Here is a 19906-nt window from a genome sequence, read left to right as displayed (position 1 = left end):
TGACCAGCGCACCATCAGTGTTGTTGGCATCAGCAACTAGTGTGTTTGTGTGCAATCCTGTGTGCACCAAAGCATGAAACATGCACCAGTTGTAGTCCTGCCTCATTCACACGAACATTCCCACTGTGACTTGTCCGTACAGGTGAGAGGTTCGCTGTAGCAGGTGAAGATGACTGTAGACTGAAAATGCTGTGCTGGCTTTATGCGTGCTTTATCCATGTACTGTACAGTACTGCACTTTGCATGTAATAATATTTTTTTTTTACACACAACTTAATCTAAAGTCAGCACATTTAGTTGAAAGAGTGTTTTTAATCCATTTTTAAACTTCCTAAAATATTCATTTTGCTTGCAGTTGTACTGTCCATGACTGTCAGTCATAAACTTTTTAAAAAGTAGTTTTATGTTTGGGCAGGAAAAGAATGTTATAGTTTAACATTCTTAAAATCAGAATCAATAATGTGACCAGTGTAACAAGTAAAATGTAAGTTGATAAATGCTTTCATTATATTTTTGAGAACTTTTGACTGAATCTAAATGCTTTCATTTTTATATTATAGGATACTACTATACTGTGTTCTTATTTGTACTTGTGAGTATCATAATATTAATTTTATTTGTATCCGTCATACATATTGTTTAAATACAATGTTCATTTCGGACCATCTCAACCATCAGACTTGCTCAACCTGAGCAGATATACTCATTTCTAAACCTGTCCGTTCCCATCATTCCCAGTGAAAATCAAATCCAAGCATTTTCAACTCTGTCACCTCCAACTCAACCTCTTTTTTAGGTCTCCAAACCAGACATCATACCACGTCTCACTACTGTCTCCAAACCTTCCCTTTTACTATTCCTGCCGTACTTTTGTCACAAATCACCCCTGACATCTCCACCCTGCATGCGCTCTGTTCATTACCACTCTTCTGCACTCTCCACTGCTTTGGATGGCTGACCCCAGACATCTCAACTCATCCACCTTCACTACCTCCCCTCCTTGCATCCTCAACATTTCACCTGTCTCCCTCTCATTCTTGCACAATATTTTATTTCTTGCTTCCACTGACTTTCGTTCCTCTTTTTTCCAAAGCATGCCTCCACCTCTCCAGGCTTTTGTCAGCAAACATCATACTCCACAAAGACTCCTGCCTGACTTCATCTGTTAAGCTGCCCATCACCACAAGAAGGGGCTCAAAGCTGATCCCTGATGTAACCTGATGTAATTCCACCCCACATTGAAACAACTCCAGTAATACACTTCACCATTGTCACCATTGTCACAATGTGACCATGCATGTCCCAGTTGCCATCTCTGCAGTCTTTAACTATGGGTGTTCACACACTAGAATTGTATTCATTTGATTTTACCCAGTTTAATTCCACCTAACTTCTCAAATGAAATCTTCACCATAGTCTGCTTTTCTCTAAAGGTTGTTTAGTTGTTTAGTTTAGCTTATATTTAATTTCCACTGGAAGGATAGATTTTATTCTGCCATGCTACTCCATCACTATAAGCGACGATGACATCACATTTCTGCAAGGGAATCCCTGTATTTTACACCTTTAAGCATGTTCAGTTAACAATGGTGAAACATCTCCCACACTGCTGCAGCGCTTTAACCCTTCATCTTCTTTTCACACTACCAGCAGCATGACCTGCTACCACCACCTGAGTCGCAGGTGGCCTTCTGACAATCTCAGTACAAGTTCCCACTTCTGGAGGGCTGGCTCTTTTTATTGCCTTGCCAAATTAAAGGCCTGGGAATTACTCTCGGCACAGAATAATGATGAGGCGGTCCCTATCAGAACAAGGAAGAGTGTTTATAATGAGATCGTAAACATATGCTCGTGCCAGCACAGCAGCTACCCATCAGCTTAATTGGCTCAATGTGGAATCTCATTTCTTGTTGGTCCTCTCCAGAGGAGGAGTTGTATGTGTGGGAGGAGAGTACAGAGCTGTATTGTAACATTAGTTTGATGTTAAAGTGATGTATTTGAGTTAAAAGACTGAAAAAACAGTTGTAATTGTAATTGTAATTGACTGATTCTGTATGATTCATGCACTAGGAATTGCAAACAGAGGTACATGTACACAGACGGACACAGTGCATTAACTAGACAAGCATTACGTTTCAAAAATTGCACCTACAAGGACAATATTGAGGGTAAAGAGACCCATTGTACATTGTGTTTGCCTTTGTGCATCAATATAGTGGCTCAGCCAAGTAGGGTTCAATACATAATAAACTGGCTTATGCATTTTTCTGAGTATAATCATCCTCTCCAATGCTGTATGTGGTTCGAAGGATAAGAGAACGAGCAGAGGTTAAATTGCACTAACCTCTGTCTGCTTGGCTGCTATGGGGAAGATTTGGCAGCCTGGAATAATATAAATGTCATTAATCACCACTTAGCGCATCACAACTGTTTAGAGACATACTTAACATTGTCACATAGTCCTGAATACATCTGTCTACCTCTATCTCAGTCCCTGATGTGTATAAATATCCATAAATGTGGACAATCTACATCTATGGATATAAGCATTACGCTTCTTCTCCATTGACTGACTCAACTAAGCTTCTCAAATTGGGATCAGTCATAGTAGCATTGGTTACTAACATGTGTAATGTTTGGGATATGACTTGAATATTAATGTGAAAAATGTGATTCATACTATTTACACTTTAAGCTCCTGTCCATGTAGTTAATGAGGATCATGGTGCCAAAACTGAGAAGATATAAATTCCAAAAATATAAATTCCAACGTATGCTCTCAGCAGATGGAGCCTTTGCATCCTCTTTGATTAGCTCTCACAAACTGTCCCTTTTCTTGCAATGCTTGGTACCCATACACTTCCTGTTCTGCTATTATAATGTAAGATGATGTGCATTGTAGGTAGATTATAATTACCAAAGCTTACTATGATGGCGCTATCTCAGCTGTACATGACCACCTATTCATATGGAAAGAAAACTGATTTCATGCTGAGCCCACCACCTGTTAGCAGTAACAGAAACAGGATGAGCTTATTTCAACATCCAGAATTTTAATTGCTTACAAATGTGCAATGACACCATATTCCCTATTTCCCTTTTTAATGATATCAATGATAGATCAGTTCAAAAAGCAGCCATTGGATGTGATTCTGCTCTCACTTATTTTTGCTGCTTTAATAACAGTAATGTTGTGTTATTTACTAAAGTTAGTATTTTTTAACAGAAACTCCATTGATAACTGTAGGGACACCCCACACCTTGTGTCAGAGTGTTGTTGGTGGTTAATTGCTTTTTGTTACAATTAATACCCATTTGGCGCCACCACCTAAAGAGTTGATTGAAAAACTAAGAAGTGTGACAACCAATTCCAGGCTACCCTACCTGCTTCACCTGTGAATTTTGGCTGTTATTGTAAACCATTTGTCATTTTCTTTTTTTTTTCCCCCTTTCTTTTCTTTTCATTTTGTTAAATTATAAGCAATAAAGTGTTAAATTTAACTGTGGTACCTTCGCTTAGTGTTACCCACTAAGGAGCTAAGTGGAGCTTACATCAGATGAAGGCCTGAACTTTTGAAGTATGAATCTGCCTGAAGATCTGAGGTACATGAGATGTGTCAGAGTTTGGCAAGTCAGGGTGCAGTCTTTGCTGTGATCCCATTTGCCTCCAGTGCTGACCTGCCTCTTTCTCTTCTGCTTGACTCTATCTTTCCCTCCACTCTCTAGCTCTCTCTCTCTGTTTTTTGTGTGTCTATATTCTCTCCCTAGAGATATGGTCTTACACTGGCTCCCTGGATGATACACCTGCTCACATTCAACTCATCACTTGCTGGATTTAAACAACAGCCCTTACAACCACTCGTTGCCACATTGTTCTGCCAGCTTTGTGATAGTATTGCCTCTATTGTGCTTTGTTTCTAGTCAATCTAGAAATGTAGACTTTTTGAAGTGCGTCTTCCCACCAGTTTTACCTTACTTCTCCCCCATGATCCAAATCATCACTCTTGCATCAGCAACCTCTGTAAGTTTAGATAACCTGCCTGTCTACTCTTCACTGTTCCTCACTCAGACTTATGCCACTTGCCTTGAATCATAGTTGCACATTTTTGAGCCTATCAATAAAAATGAAGAACTGCTTGTTGGTCTTGTGCTCCATGTCTCATTGTGTGGCAAGATCACATCCTTCAAGAACATGTACGTAAGCAGCAACTATAGTTTCAGTGATTGGTGCGACCTTGCCAATAGGCAGATAGTTCATGGAGCACAGATATCTATCTCCCTTGTTCCAGAGGTAATGCAGATCTATCCCAAAGCATAGATAAAGCAACATAATGTACAAATCTGATAAAACTTTTCTGTTAAAATGTTAGGATTTAAAGATTTAAGAGATTTAGTAGGTAGCTAACAGCATTAGCCAAAATATAACAGTTAGCTTGTTTAGGAACCCCAGTTATGAGAATAGATTTGGACTTGGGGGTCTCTGCAGGAGCTTGACACCCCTAGAGAACCTGTGAAAAACTTAGAGGATGTTTTGTAGGATGCTTTAATTTGTGTTCCTGACTAGATCTCTTTTGGCCTTACAGAAGCAATCAGCCAAAGCCAAAGTCAGTCAGGACAGCCAGCTTTAACTTCACAGCAGCTTTGCAGGTAAAAAGATGAGTAGCCAGTGCAATGCAACGCTTAGGTTATACTGCATATAGCTGTAGGTTTGCATGCTTTTAATATAACATTGCATTACATTGAATGCTTTTGATACAGATGCTATGCATGCCTATTTTCATCTGCTTATGTTGTTCTGTATATTCTTAAAATATTATAAAATTTACAACTCCAGTATAATTAATTTAAAAAGACAACGTATGACCTTGGTTATGAAAATTGCTTGCACTTTTATTCCTAAGTGTCACTTTGCTGTTGCTACCTCTAAATTTGAAAACAATTGTTGGCCCCCAATGACAAAGGATTTAAATGCATTGTTCAACTAATAAAGCTATCACATATTTTGCCCAGCTCTTTCCCCGCAACCCTCCCTCCCATATAACCCATCCCTTTTAGTTCTGGCACTCGTTTACAGCTTGCTATAATCCCTATTTGCATGCATATTAAATCAAAAATAGCAAGAATGCTTGCAAAATGTCATTTTATTGCAATTTTAAAAGGTTGCCTGTAATGTTAAGCACATAAGAAGTAACAGCCACAAGTGTCACTCTCAATGAAGAGTTTACAACAGACAATAAAAAGGTGATTGAAGGGCAATAATGAATAGGCAAATCAGAGGTTACCAAAGGGCGCAACTGATGAAGAAATTATCACAGGAATAGCACATGATGCTGAATCATCATGAGCAGATGTACCAATCTGACTTTCGCTTTTCACAGCGTACTTGTCAAATACACACACACACACACACACACACACACACACACACACACACACACACACACACACACAATTGCTTATTATTATAATGCATTAAATTTGCTGCTGTTGCCCAAGAGCTTTGGGCCAGCATTAATGACTGTCAAAAAGTGTCACATTACTTGATGGCTTATTCCTTATCTTTCTCAGTTGCCATAGCAGCTCAAAGCTGTCTCAGATGCTTTAAATGAACTGGATCAACCCTTTGCTTTGTGAAGAGAAGTGACTTTGAATTACAAAGGTCTAAATTAAATAAAGATGTAGGGAGCTCACTTGCATTCTGCCTGGGAAAACAATATAAAGAAATGCATTGTCTTTCAAATGGCTAAGGCCCTTCATCTTGATCATACCCTCAAAGCCCCTTGCATGGAGAGGCACTCAAAATAATACTGCAGATGTTCTTTGTTGACAAGTGACACAGAAAGACAACCAGAAGAAGATCACAAAGCAAAGGCACAGAAAAACAATGGAACTTTGGAGTAAAATGCATGTACTTTATCATTAAGCCAATCAAATAGTGAGATGGCATCATTATGTCAGAGGTTTTAAATATTTAAATATTAAATAATTTTTTCTTTATCGACGTGTCATTTTTTAACCTAAATACACTAGCGTAAAAAAAATAAACAGATCTTTTTATGAAGCCACTAGTTACATGAAGTATTTGACGTTACATTAACCAGCTTCAGTCATTACTTTTATTTGTCCTTTATATATTGTTGTGCAGCACACGTAGAGCACGATTTGCGCTATGTGGAAATCTGTCCAGTCCAGTCCTATGTCACGGTTCTGGGTCATTTTTGACCCAGCTTTTTCTGTTACTGTTTTGGGTTAAATTTTGTGGCTGTCTAGTGCAAGTTTAGATGAACAAACTTCTAAGGAAACCTCTAATGATTGTGATCATAATATTTCAGATTTCTACATGATGGTGACAGCATGCACTGTGCAAACTTTATGATAACATCTGTGGCTGCTGGAAATATGTGGCGATAGTGGAGCAACATGGTAAATTTGGTGGTAGCAAGAAGTGCTAAAATGATTTGTACAGCTGAAGGGACCTGTGATGTAATCATTCTTTCTGGGTTTATTAAATCAACCATACTTTTAACAAGCAGTTTTTTTTCTGTAGCTTAAATCTAAAAACACAGCTGAACGCAATTGTTGCTTCAACTTTTACTTCCAGCCATCCACCCTGGCTTCATCCCAGTAACATCACTGCATACACTTCATGGACTAGTTTACATCTCAATGTATGGGCCGGGCCTATCTTGGCCAGGTCTCCCTTGAAAAAGAGGTTTTTAATCTCAATGGGATCTTCCTGGTTAAATAAAGGTTAATAAATAAATAAATTTGACAAGGCGGTTAAGAAGTATGCAAGTGTAATATTACGAAAAAAAAAATGAATAGCTGTAATTTATTGATCTAGATATTGTAAAATGGAAAATGGAAAAAGTCATATGTGGTAGACCAGTTTGAAATGTCGAACACATCCACAAAACATCTTTACCTCTGTGGTACACAAGGGCAAGCAGTTATATGGACATCCATTACGTCCTCATCTGTGTTCAGTTTCTTCTTCCACTGCCATTCATTTGTCAGATACTTCATTTGCCAGCCACTGGTGGTGCATGCGGAACTGTGGCACTGTGTGTTAATCACTCTGAAATAAACAGGCCTCTACCACTGTCCTCTAGACCATAAGGGATACCCCTTGAGCTTGGTTTTACTGTTTCTCATTAGATGGAAAGAGGGAGAGAGAGAGAAAGAACAACAGAAACTGTGGGAGCTAGTATGAGAAAGAGAGGAGGAAGGGAAGGATGTGGTTATACTGCATGCCAATGGTGTCATGGGTGGTGGAATATAAAGGAGAGAGAGAAAGATGAAAAATAAATAAAAAGACATGCAAGAAAGAGGATGGTACTTATAATGAGACCAAGATGATGAAATAGAGGAAACAGGCAATGACCACAGGGAGCAGTTTTGACAGAGCATGACGTATTGCAATAGGGGCCACACATACAAGCGACGAATATCAGATGGTGGTATAATGCACTGTAGTGGGTTAATCACTTTGGTTATTATGTTGTAATGTGGGTGTAATATAGATAGATTTGTTCACATTTTTATGGGTTAATTAAGAGACATAATTTCCCCTGCCCTATCACAAAAAGAGGATTTTTTTCTTCTTGAGGGGAGGTTTGATCCAAAACAGAGACCCTTTATTATAATATTTTTGGCTTTTAAAAAGTCACTTTTGCAGCCTAGTGTTGCTTAAAAAAACCAAAAAAAACTCCACCTAGCAGCTGTGCAAGCTTTGTTCGCAAGCCAAAAAACACAAGAACTCTTTATGATATGTTTTTGTTGTATCTTTGTCCTAATTAGGCAGCAGACTGATCTCTAGGTAAAACATTCATTCAGAGGCATACCTTTGATGTTAAAACATGACTTTATTGTTCAGCCTTATTACATAATTTTGTAATTCCACTAATTTGTGCAGACAAGTACAAACTAGGGGACACAGTGTGACACACTATTATTTATTGATCACACAACAGCTACTAACTAAGATATTAGATTCCCATGTAAATATTTCATTGAAATTGTCTATTATTATTTTATTTTAGACATTTTGCATGGGTTAGTTTAACTGGTGGCTCTAATGGTCTTGTGATGTGTCCAGGTTGTACCTTCCTTTTGCCCTATGGTGACTGGGAAGAAAGTCTTTAATGAGATGTGTTCTTCACTTATCATTAGGAGATCATTAAGAATTTAAGTAGACAACTAAATCAGTCTACAGTCTGGCATTATGCTGCTGGGGACCCAGTAAGTACAGTGTTGAGTTTGAATTTATTTGGATGAGCAGTGGTTTAATTTTTGGTGTCTCATGTGTGCCTGCACAGATGGTGTTACACTCATAATGATATCACCAGTTTAGACTGACACTAAGTTTACTTAGCAAACTCAGTGGTTTTGGTTTCACCCTTTTGTGGGGATATATATATACACACACTATATTTTTTATAATTAGTTTCTGCTTCCAAAAGTTTATAGTGAAAAAGCATGGAAATTACACCAAGTGACATTAACATTAACAAATGACAAACCTTTTAAATGTGTCCTTTTTTTGCTTTAATTTATTAAAATTAAATAGTGAAAATGTTATTCTACTGGGCACACACTCCAAACTTCATTTAAAAAGTTCTACAGCTATTTCTGTTATTCATTTTGGTCAATAAAGGTTAACTGTCACATACTTCTAAATGCCACCTCAAATAAGCTCATTATAATCCGTCAGCCTGTTGCTGTTTGATCTATGTTAGAGCCAGGTGAACCAGTACAGACTTTATGTCCTGACTTTTTGATGCTACAGTGCTTCTGACTGTTAAAGCTGATTACATGCAGATACCTGACATACTGAAAATACCACCAATGTGTCAAAAGCAAGCCACAGTAGAATACTTAAAGAACATGGAAGTAATGATGAAAATTGGCCCCAGGCTACCCTGTAGTCAGAAACATCAGACGCTGTAGCTACAGTATTTCTCCCATCACATTTATCTATTGAGATGGAAGGAGGGCAGAACAGTGTCAGGAGAAAGGAGCTTGATTATTGTTTTGGATCAACAGTAATTGGCTGATTCTGTTAACTGATTGCTTGGATGGGTAATTAATGGGAAAATTGAATAACTGATTTGAAGAGTAATTGGTTCGTGCTTTTATTAATGATGGCGTTTTTTTTCTATTGCTCAGGAGTCACAAACGTTATTGAAATGTTCACCCACAAAAGAATAACTTTCAGATGGCGCTACCGTACGTGCATTTGTAAGATAAAAACACAGTTTGTGTTCCATCAAAAGCATCACACTCTTTTAGAAATAGCTACAATCAGGCAAACCTTTCATCATCCTACACCTAACCCCTCTCCTCCACTGTGTGATGAGCAATTCAAGATGATGAGGATGATGATGCATTGCTTTGACATATCAAAGACTTCAATGCCAGTGCTTTCACCAAGCTACAATATGTGGCCTGGCATCGTACCAGTTAGGCTGTATACATACAAACGTTCACAGCTTAGCCTGAGGCTGGTAATGAGCTGGTAGGCTGTGGAGTCCTCAGTGGAGAGTGAGATGGGAATGAATCCCTGGGCTTCCACTGGGCTGCTGGATAAACCTGGCCTTGCTGAGACTGAGAACACCCACTCACATCTGCAGGATCTGCTTTGTGACTCAGTGGATATCCCTCCCATCACAAGCACGCACACACAAAAACACACCCTTTTTCTCCACCCACCCCACCCCCACCATATCATCCTCCCCTCGCTCACGCTTATACACCCACGCACTCCCGACTCCCACTCACACACGCCCGTGATACTGTCAAACACTTAAATGCCAGACGACCTTCCACCTACCTAGTGCATCCCACATGCACAGACGAAGTGAGAGGAATACAGATATGCTATTCCTGAACACACACAGACATACACACCCACTTGTGGAAACAGACACGTACAATATCCCGCTGTCCTGGAGGACAGGGTTAATCCCTTTCTCGCTCTCACTTTAGCTTCTACTTCACTTCATGAGGCAAAAGATGACCTTTTAATCCATAAAACTTTTTGTCGGGTTACTCCTACGTGCGACACCTTAGTTATCCCTTTTCGACACATTGTTAACATCTTACTAATGTTAGACTTGCTCGGGCATTTTTTTAGTCCTTAAAAATCAACAAAAACAACAAATAAAACGGTTTAAATTGTTGATCTATTTTATTTGGTAGATTAAGGTTAAAATTATTATTAAAAATATGTGAAATTGTCTATAATGGGAAATGCAAAAATGCAATTCATTGCAAAGCAGCGATCTTTTTTTTTTAAATTATTTTTTATACCAGATGTTTCTTGTCACATTCTGTTACTTACATTCCCAACAGTGGATACTTACCACTCAGATAACGTCACTTGTGGCAATTAATCACACATTGCACTGTTTTCACATAAGGTTTTTGATTGTTTGAAATGAGTTAAAAAAAAAAAGAAGACAGGAGGATGCACTGACGCTTAAGTGCAGGAGGTGAATAACAAATGACTGCAGGTGCAGGGCACACAAACCAGTGGAAGGTCACGCCTTCAAAAAAACACAAAGCACAGGTAAGGATATATAGAGAGATGGAAAGGCAGGTAAGCACTTGAAGACCACAGGGCCTGTAATAGATTTAATATAGATTTACTAGCCACTTTTTTAAGAACTACTAGTAGACCACTTGTTGAAGTTCAAACTGAGCATCAGAAACGAGAAGAAAGGTGATTTAAGTGACTTTCAACATGGCATGGTTCTTGGTCCTGGTAGATCAGAAACTGACGCTCCATTGAACACACAACATGTCAAACCTTGAAACAGATGGGCTACGACAGCAGAAGATCACACGGGTGCCACTCCTGTCAGCAGAGAAAATGAAACTGAGTCACAGACATGAATCCATCCCGCCTTGTATCAACATTTTAGGCTACTGGGGGTGGTGTAATGCTGTGGGGGATATTTTCTTGGCACACTTTGGACTCCTCAGAATGAAATGAGCATCATTTAAATGCTGCAGCCTACTGAGTATTATTGATGACCACGTCCATCCCTTTATGACTACAGCTTAGCCATCTTTTAATGACTGTTTTAAACAGGACAATGTGCCATGTCACAAAGGTCTTGTTTCTTGACCATGACAATAATAATAGTTTTCAGTGCTTCAAATGGCCTCCCCAGTCACCAAATCTCAGTCCAATTGTGCTCCTTTGGAATGTGGTGGAATGAGAAATTCATAACATGGATGTGTAGCCAACAAATCTCCAGCAACTCAATATGGATTAAAATCTCTGGGGATTGTTTCCAACATTGATGTGATGATGCGATGCAAAAGGTAGAATGCTGACTGGTTGAAAAGTTAGCATGAACAGAAAAGGTGAAAGTGGAGTTCATTATAAAGAGAAAGAAGTGTTTAAAAAAGACATGTAAATCAAAGATCAACAAGCATGCATGTGAAATACAACCACTGACTTTTTTTTCTGTCATTTCCTTGACTATTATGACTTCTGTCTCCTCTGTGGTAGAGGCTAACAAGGTCCAACACCAGCCCAAGCATAAACAAGAGCAGCCCTTATTATCAGGTGTTATTTTGACACTGCCTCCTGGTGACAATAGGCTGCACAGTTACTGCTCTGGTACCTTCAGACAGTGACCTGCAGCAACAGCAGGTGCTGTACGCTGATCATTACCACTAGCAAGTGACATGAACATCATTGATCATCTTGGTGCAATGTGTTTCTGGGAAACTCCGGAAACATACATGCTGCTATCTCAACATGTACCAACAACGCTGTAAAGTGGGTGTAGACCAAACACACCCCTTACAACAGAGGTGGGGAACTCTCAAGGGCCGGTGTCCTCCAGGTTTTAGATATCACCCTGGGTCAGCACACCTGATTCAAATAATTAGTTCATTACCAGGCCTCTGGAGAACTTCAAGACATGTTGAGGAAGTAATTTAGCAATTTAAATCAGCTCCGATTGATCAAGGACACATGGTCAAGAAACAAGGCCCCTGCAGGATTTCGTCCCTAAATTCTACCATCTAGGAATGTACCTGAATAAGTCCAATTCATGGAGAGTTTACCCCACAAGACCCAGTGATCTGGTGCCGGATAGCCAAAGCTCTTAGATGTTTCACACACTTCCACTCCTCAAAGGGTCAGAGATTCTTCAGTCACGTGGTGGAGCCCACAGAATATTATGCTGATGGTTTTAATGTTGTGGCTGATCGATGTATGAGCAATAGATTGTGGTACGAGTGGCAGCTGGTAATGGCAGAGAGAGACTCATTTCCGCTACGTGTTACAAGTGATGAGATTAGTCTGCTGTGTGTACGAGTGTGTGTGACAGAAGGAGGGAGAGAGGGAGACAGTATAATTGGTGGATTAGAGAAAACACTGTATATTTTTACACAAGCTTGAGTTAAGAGAAGGAAATTGAAAAGCAAGTAGGTTACGTGATGAGTGTATACATGTTTATTTGTGAAACACGTATACGTGTTTATTTGTGAAACAAGGAGGAAGGCCCCTTGCTGAGCCAGACAGGCAGACAGCTTTCTACATCTCCCTCTAACAACACCTCAAGGTCAGCTGAGGTTAGAACTGCTGAGACTGGAATCTGAGTCGACTACTGCACAACCAATATCTGCTCAGCTTTGTTACTTTTTTTCCTATCAACACTGTATCCCACAATCCTCTGCAGTGATTAAACATCTGAAAGGGAGCGTGAATTGGGATGATGGGATAGAGAACGACACCGAGTATTTGAGTGTGCGTGTGGGTGAATATTTTGGGCAATGTGTGGAAAAAAGAAAGGAGGAGGCAGATCTGCAGACAGAGACAGATGTGACTCGATGGTTGTGAATGCGTCTGTTTACATTTAAAAATAGTCTTGTACACCTCAGCCACACCTCATTGCTCCTTTCCACTGCAGCTATGTCAGTGAAAGGAGAAATTTCAAGCCAAAGGTGAAGCAAAAAGGGTGGGAAGCAACCAAAAAAATGTTTAAGCATATTCCAGAATGATTTTCTCTATATGTCACTGTCAAATGAACAGAGATAACCATCGATTCTGCCATCTCTCTGCCCTTTAGCTCCCTTTCTATTCTTATGTGCAACATCACACATCAAATCAGCTTTTAAAGCCTTAGATGGACTTTTTTTCTTATGTTTCTCTGCATTTAAAGAGAAGAGGATCAGCTCCAAGAACATATTCCCTGGAGTGTGTGCCTCTACGCTGATGTTATTGAATGAGTGATTGAAGTTCATCCATCAAAATCAGTACGTTACAGCATAAGGAAGTCTAAAAGTTTCATTGGCTTTGGGCCAAGCTATAAAAACAGTATGTTTAACAGCTAAAGTTCTCACTAAACTATGTTGAAAGCAGATGAAAATCATTAGTAGTATTTCTATCTGGTTATGGGGGCTGCTGAGTCTTATTATTCTCCAGGCGTGCAGCAAGATAATCAGAACCTCTTGAGATGACATTATTATTCACAACCCACCACTTTTCTTCTGTCAACATTAAAATGTAGGTGAAATGTGATTTGATGTCACTCATGAATAATAATACAGCTGTACTTTTAAAGACTATATTTCAACTTGCAATAAGAACCAGACGACAGCTTTCAGGTTTTCAAGATTACTTTTTGACAAATAGTAAAAAAGGGAGGAAAAGTTTCACTTTGGTGTGACAAAAGCTTTTCTTTGCTGCTCTGTGGCAGCACTTCATTGTAGTTTCCCTGTTCTGTGTGTTTTAGATGTGTTAATTACTGGACGTAAACCATTTTACTTATTAAGCATCTTTCTTCATTAGACAACACAAATCAACATAAAAAGTAATAAAGCCAGTGAAATGAGAAATAAGGTATAAAATAAATGAAATGATTAGTTCTCAACAGCACTTCTAAAATACTTGGGTCTTGAACTTAACTGTTTTTTTAAGCTATTCACAGAGTCAACACATTTCAAGTCTAACCAGAGAAAGACACATGCTCTTCAATTTTATCCTTTAGCGAGCAGCAACCAGTAAGCTTTATCTTACCATTTCGAAACCTACAAAAGGTTTCGAAAGGTCTACATGTCACAAAGGGTCACAGTGATAATGAAAGAGTGTTGGCATAGTGTCATTTTCTGGTTAGCTTGGGCCTTTCTCTTTCCTGGATCTGTAAATCCTGTATAGATTTCCTACAGGTCCTCTTACAATCCAAAGACATGTTTGGTAAATTGGTAAGTGGCTTAAGGTGTGGCTGCGAGGTAGATAAATATTTAGTGCACATGAATATATGGGAAAAAATTATACCTAGCTTAAAGTGTAAAGCTCTCTGAGTGATCAGTGAGACTAGAAAAGCTCTATGAAGTCCATTTAAGCTAGATCTTTAATGGAGAAAGGTGTGTGATTCTGTAAGGTAATCACAATTATTTCGAACTAGAATCTGAATTTGACTTGGAAAGAGTTTCACGGGACCTCTTGGTCAAAGGTTTTGCAGACTCATTCTGAATCACTGCTTAAAAATCCCAGGATGGTTTGCAAACTGAGAAATTAATTAAAGCAGCCTAAATGAAATGGAAAAAAAAAGTAGCATGAATAATCACCTTTGTCACAGCCTGAGTTTCAAAATATCTTTTACATGCAAAAAGAAGAAACAAATCTTACACTGTGGTGAGACCCCAAGAATTCTGACTGACACTTCCTGCTACTTGGTGTCACAAACGGACACACACACAGGGACACAAATAAAAACCTCATCATTTTTGCATCACATTTTACACGATAATTTCTAATTAGACAGACATATTAAAATGGTTAAAGGTTTGTAACAGAATATTCTTTACAAACCCCTCATAAAAATACCTTTCATTTTGTGCTCAACTGCAAATGATTACCAACAGCAAAAGTACAGCAGGAGTGCCATGATGTGAGTGAGTGTGTGGTATTCTTCCATTTGAGTCCTGTGAGTTCCTGTCTCCGCCCATGTGGATGAGGCTCTGGTTCCTCACCTGCTTCTCTCACCTGTAATCCATTGACGGCAATCAGCGACCCTTAAAGCCAGCGCAATCCTGCACTCTTTGATAGTTTGTCAGCTACCTCATGGTGGTAACTAGGCCTCCTTGGCTCCCACAGCTCATGTTTGGGTTGGTTGGTTGGTTGGTTGGTTGGTTGGGGGGGGGGGTTGCCTTGTACTTACTCCCATCTCCTTGTGTCCCTAGTTCTCTTGCCTCCAATTAACCTCACCTACAGTGTAATGTCTTGGATGCTGGCCACACCTGGTAACACTCTCCAAACCTGCTTGCAGCCCCTTTCCTGAAAACAGCACTACTCACTGGACTAGCTTGCCATCACTCCTGGATTCCTGGAATCACAAGGTTGGAACCTCACCTTTCACACACCCCTCCATTCAGCCAGACGCTCACTCGGCTACCCTCCCGAAGCCTCTCACCTCCCACCTGCAAGTAAACCCGAACCGATTAAACTCATACTCACCTTCGGCCATCCGCACCACAGCTCTGGATCTAACCGCCCTCTCCTCTGTTTCAGTGCCTCCGTGCCAGAGACCTTTGCTACGTTCCTCTCGTCGCCTTTTGTACATGTTTCCTGTGCACAATAAAACCTTGTTAAATATCATCTTGTTTTGTCCATCAAGTCTGCTTTTGAGTTCCACTCCCACGTACTAGCCTTCTGGCCTGTGACACAAAGAGAGGCAGAAAAGGAAAATGATGTCTGAACCAGAGATGCTTGCTGTTAGTCGATCAGAATACTGTGATTCGCATATTTTTGAGGTTTGAAGACGATTTCAGGATAAGGGTTGTTTTGAGACTGCAAAGGCGCTTTTTTTTTTCCCCCAGTAGTAACAGAAGAGAGGCATGTTATTAATGTTATTTGTTAAATGAATGTCAAATGTCATATGGGGCAAACTAGGGTTTCATAGAGTTGTTTATTCCATCTCACTCATGAGTTTAAGTATTTTCTGAAGATTTGAAATACAAAATGTAGGAATTAAGTGGAATAATATTGGCTTGATTATCCATTATCTTATTCACAATGAAAGGAAAATATTGCCATTTGCACATGAGAAAACAGCTGCAGCAGGTGATGCAGAAATAATAAAACTACTATTAGTATCAAAGGAAATTTTTAGATTTCATCTATTATTGGAGATCAGCATCAGCTCTGGCATCATTGGCCTATTGTTCAAAGCACCTTGAAATGAAGAATGTGAACTCAGAGTTCAGAGAATTTCCACAAACTAACACAAACAAACAAATCTTTGTGAGAAAGAACAATTGAGTCAAACTGGAAAGCTACAGAAAACGCAGCAGTGGAAAGGTGGTTCAGGATGTAAGAGCTAATTTCACACCAGCAAGTCAAAGAAGCCAAATTAAAAGACAAATCAAATAAGACACATAACTAGGGATGCAACGATACCAATTTTTTCAAACCGATCCGATACCGATACTTGGATCTGAGTACTTGCCGATACCGAGTACAAAAACCGATACTTCTACCACACACAAGTTAAACTTAACCAGTAGTAAAGAAACGACCCCACACAACTCTTTAACACAAACGAAACGTTTACTGAACGTAAGGGCAGAGACAAATACTGTACAACACATCCCTTTTTTAAACTCAAATGATATTCCAATTCCTTAACCAAATGAAATACACTGTATAAATGACATAATTCCCTTTCAAATTATATTAAACAACCCAACTTATGTTATCACCTTTTGGTAAGTGACTCACTAATATACACTCCAAAACACGTTATATAAATCCACTAAACATACAATATTCACACATGGGCCCCACACACACTCACATTCACACTTGTTGCAGGCCTGTTTGTTGCTCACGCCGGACGATGGAGAAAAATCCTCTTCTCCCCAGTAAGAGCACAAAAGTCTGACTTACAGTTCAGCTGATCGGTAGGTCGCCGCTCACCAGTCCCACACTAAATCCACTCCCCGCGGACCCGATGCTGTCTCTGCTACAGCGCGTTAGCGAGTCACTGTCCAGCTCTCCGACAGTCCATAGCGGCTGCCTCCGAGGCGCAGCCAAGCAGTCCGGGCTAGCCTGTAGCCTCGGCGGTCGTAGCTGGAAACACAGCACGGTGGTGCGACCATTGAAACAAAAAGTCACTTCACCCACACTCTGTTGTGAAGCTCTCACACGGTCAGCTTTCTAGCCACACACTCTTTTGTGCTGGTTAACCTCAGTAAAACTAGCCGAGTCTCTCACTTTGGTTCAGCTAACCTCGTGCATCTCCCCATGCAAGGTCCCGCTTTTATGCTACCTTCACAGGCCTCCAGAAAATTAGAACTCTGAAAAATATTTTAACTCCCTTCAGAGTTACATACCATAAAATAATACTTTTACGATTAACGTAACAGTTTGATTGCTCTAATTACCTGTATTTACCTTTATGACATATTACAGGGCAAATTATATTCAGGGTAGAGTTACATCACATAACATCAACTGTGAACACCTTATGTTACCGTGGCGCTTAAGTCCATGGGAATTATGAGTATCGGTTCATGGTATCGGTTAACTTTTACGAGTACGAGTACGCACACATTTTACAGTATCGGCACCGATACCCGATACCAGTATCGGTATCGGTGCATCCCTACACATAACACATAGAAGAGGGGTTTAATAAGACAGTGGGTGGACAGAGGCAACAATCAGCCTGAAAGTTTGCTGGTAATGAGCTGAGCAGAGAAAAAAAACTCTACAGAGGTCTAAATAAAAACTGGAAAGATCTGTGAACTGTAGCCTCATGAATTCTAAATTATTCTTGGGATTTTATTTGTAACGCTTAAAGCTGGAGTTTGACACACAAAATTTCTGACCTTCTGCCTTCAAACGTTTCCGTTTGCAGTTTATTTATTATATGATCAATATCATGCACATGTAGTAACTTCAGCACATTAAGAATTTGCATAACAAAGCAGTTAATCTGCTATGCAGCTGCTATCAAGGAAGAATGAATTTGATCCAGAAAGTGAGATCAAGGGGTGAGCTTGCTGTAATGCCCACTTGGGAAACAGAAGACTGAGAACAATGGGTGTGAGGGAGAGGGAGGTCTGTGAAAGTGAAATTGTTTTTCAGAGACAGATTTGTAAAACGCTGGAGCAGCTTGTAAGCAGCTTTCACTCAGATGAAACAATACCAACAGAGTCGTACATCTGCTGGCTTTCACTGCACGTGCTTTCAGCGGATGTTTGTGTTTCACTTATGGCTAATATTTGGTGTTTTTTCCTGATGGAAGCAAAGCATCGGACGGTCTCATTTCATGTACAGTAATATACCCTTTGCTGCTAGTCGCAGCCTACAGTGTGTCTCAGAGCAGTGCGGGTATTAGCAGTGAGCTACTGGAGGGACGTAGGGGAGCCATGCTAGGCCAGCAGGGCTGTAATGATGATCTTCACCATGAGTGATAATGAGTGCTAAGGTAATCCTCGCCTGGGACCACAAGCAAACACACAATAAACACACCATTCTCACACAGTCATGAACAAAATGTCACCAAGATACCACACAAGCACTTATCTGGAAGCACCCCACACTTTGCCTGGACTTATCAGTCTGGGTACTGAGCATGCAGGGAAATCAGAGGCGCACAATCTTGCCCCTGAGGGGGGGAAACTTATGGCACCCCAAAGACTGCTATGGTGACACCCCCCTCTTGCTGCTTCTTCTCATCCTCTCTTAACAGCTTTATTCTTTTATCACACTGGCAATCAGATAGATAGTGGTGTCCTGAAACCCTTCCTACAGCTCAGTGATTGGGGACTGTAGACAGTGGACCTCCCTAATGCAGCCCCTGAGCCCTGAGGTTTTTAGCTGGAGCCACCTCTGAAAGAAAAGAAGGGGAGAAGTATGGAAAGCAGGAAAGATGAGTGCTAGAGGTTTGTGAGTTTCTGTGTGCAGAGCAGAGAGTGTGGACAGCAGAGTTTCAGGTGTTTTTGCAAAAATGGATGTGTGCATGAGTGGATTGTGCACATAGAAGAGATGCTAGTAGCACAGATAAAAGGAAAGAAAAGCGAATCTCTTTCCCGTGTGTCATAAGTCTGTCTCTTTGAATGAGAGTTAAATCCATCAAGTCAAAGTGGAAGAGCTCCGTCTCTCGCTCTCTCACCTCCCCAACGCAACGTCCTCCCTTCCCCTTTGCTCATTCTCCCTCTCTTGCTCTCTCTCTCTCTCACTTTGACTTCCTCTTTGATCTGATTGTTTCTCTCCCTCACTGGACCAAATCAATCTGCCACCCACACATCATGTCATCACGAAAAGAAGACAAGGACACGTGTGTTTGAGCCGGCCCGCATGACACTTAATGGCTGTTTGCGCATGTCCGTCTGTGAATGTGTGTAGCTTAAGTGTCCCTTCACAGGCACGACAGCAGTCTTCCCGCTAAGCTTATGAATAAATATGATATTAATCCTTAAAACATGGAGGAGGGGATTACTTTGTTTACTACGTGCGTTTCTCCTGAAATGGAGTGCTACCACAGAGTGATGGTGGCATTTTTGCTTGTCCAAAAAGCTTTATGAAAAGGCATAAAAGAGTAAAAAAAAAAAATGAACGGAAGAGGAATAATGTGTAATATTTCTGTGTGTGTGGATGTTGGCTGTGTGTGGGTGCATAACTGCCATATGTTCTTTAGGCAATTCATGGAAAATAAGAGATACGTTGGGTATTACAGCTCTATTTTTAGCACAGGCAATCTCAAACCATGCTACTGCTTCCATTGCGTTTAAATCTGCTCCAGCAACTTGCCAATATTTCCTCTGTCTTCTCAAAATCCTCATCATGATAAGAGAGAATATGAGTGGGGAAAAAAGAGGAAAATTTCAGAGAAGCTAAGCAACCAATCTCCCAAAATAGGTCAGTTTGAAAGCA

The 19906-nt window shown here is 40.1% G+C and overlaps 1 long non-coding RNA gene across 1 annotated transcript; it reads left to right on the top strand.

Moving 5' to 3' along the window:
* Positions 1-13924: 13924 nt before the first annotated feature.
* Positions 13925-15622, top strand: LOC120443155. The gene is made up of 2 exons (XR_005615195.1): positions 13925-15450; positions 15536-15622. It is a non-coding gene; the product is annotated as an uncharacterized LOC120443155 (long non-coding RNA).
* Positions 15623-19906: the final 4284 nt, after the last annotated feature.

The sequence above is a fragment of the Oreochromis aureus genome, linkage group 12 (genome assembly GCF_013358895.1).
Source record: "Oreochromis aureus strain Israel breed Guangdong linkage group 12, ZZ_aureus, whole genome shotgun sequence".
NCBI classification, from domain to species: Eukaryota; Metazoa; Chordata; class Actinopteri; order Cichliformes; family Cichlidae; genus Oreochromis; species Oreochromis aureus.
This window is presented reverse-complemented; position numbering and strand designations above follow the sequence as displayed.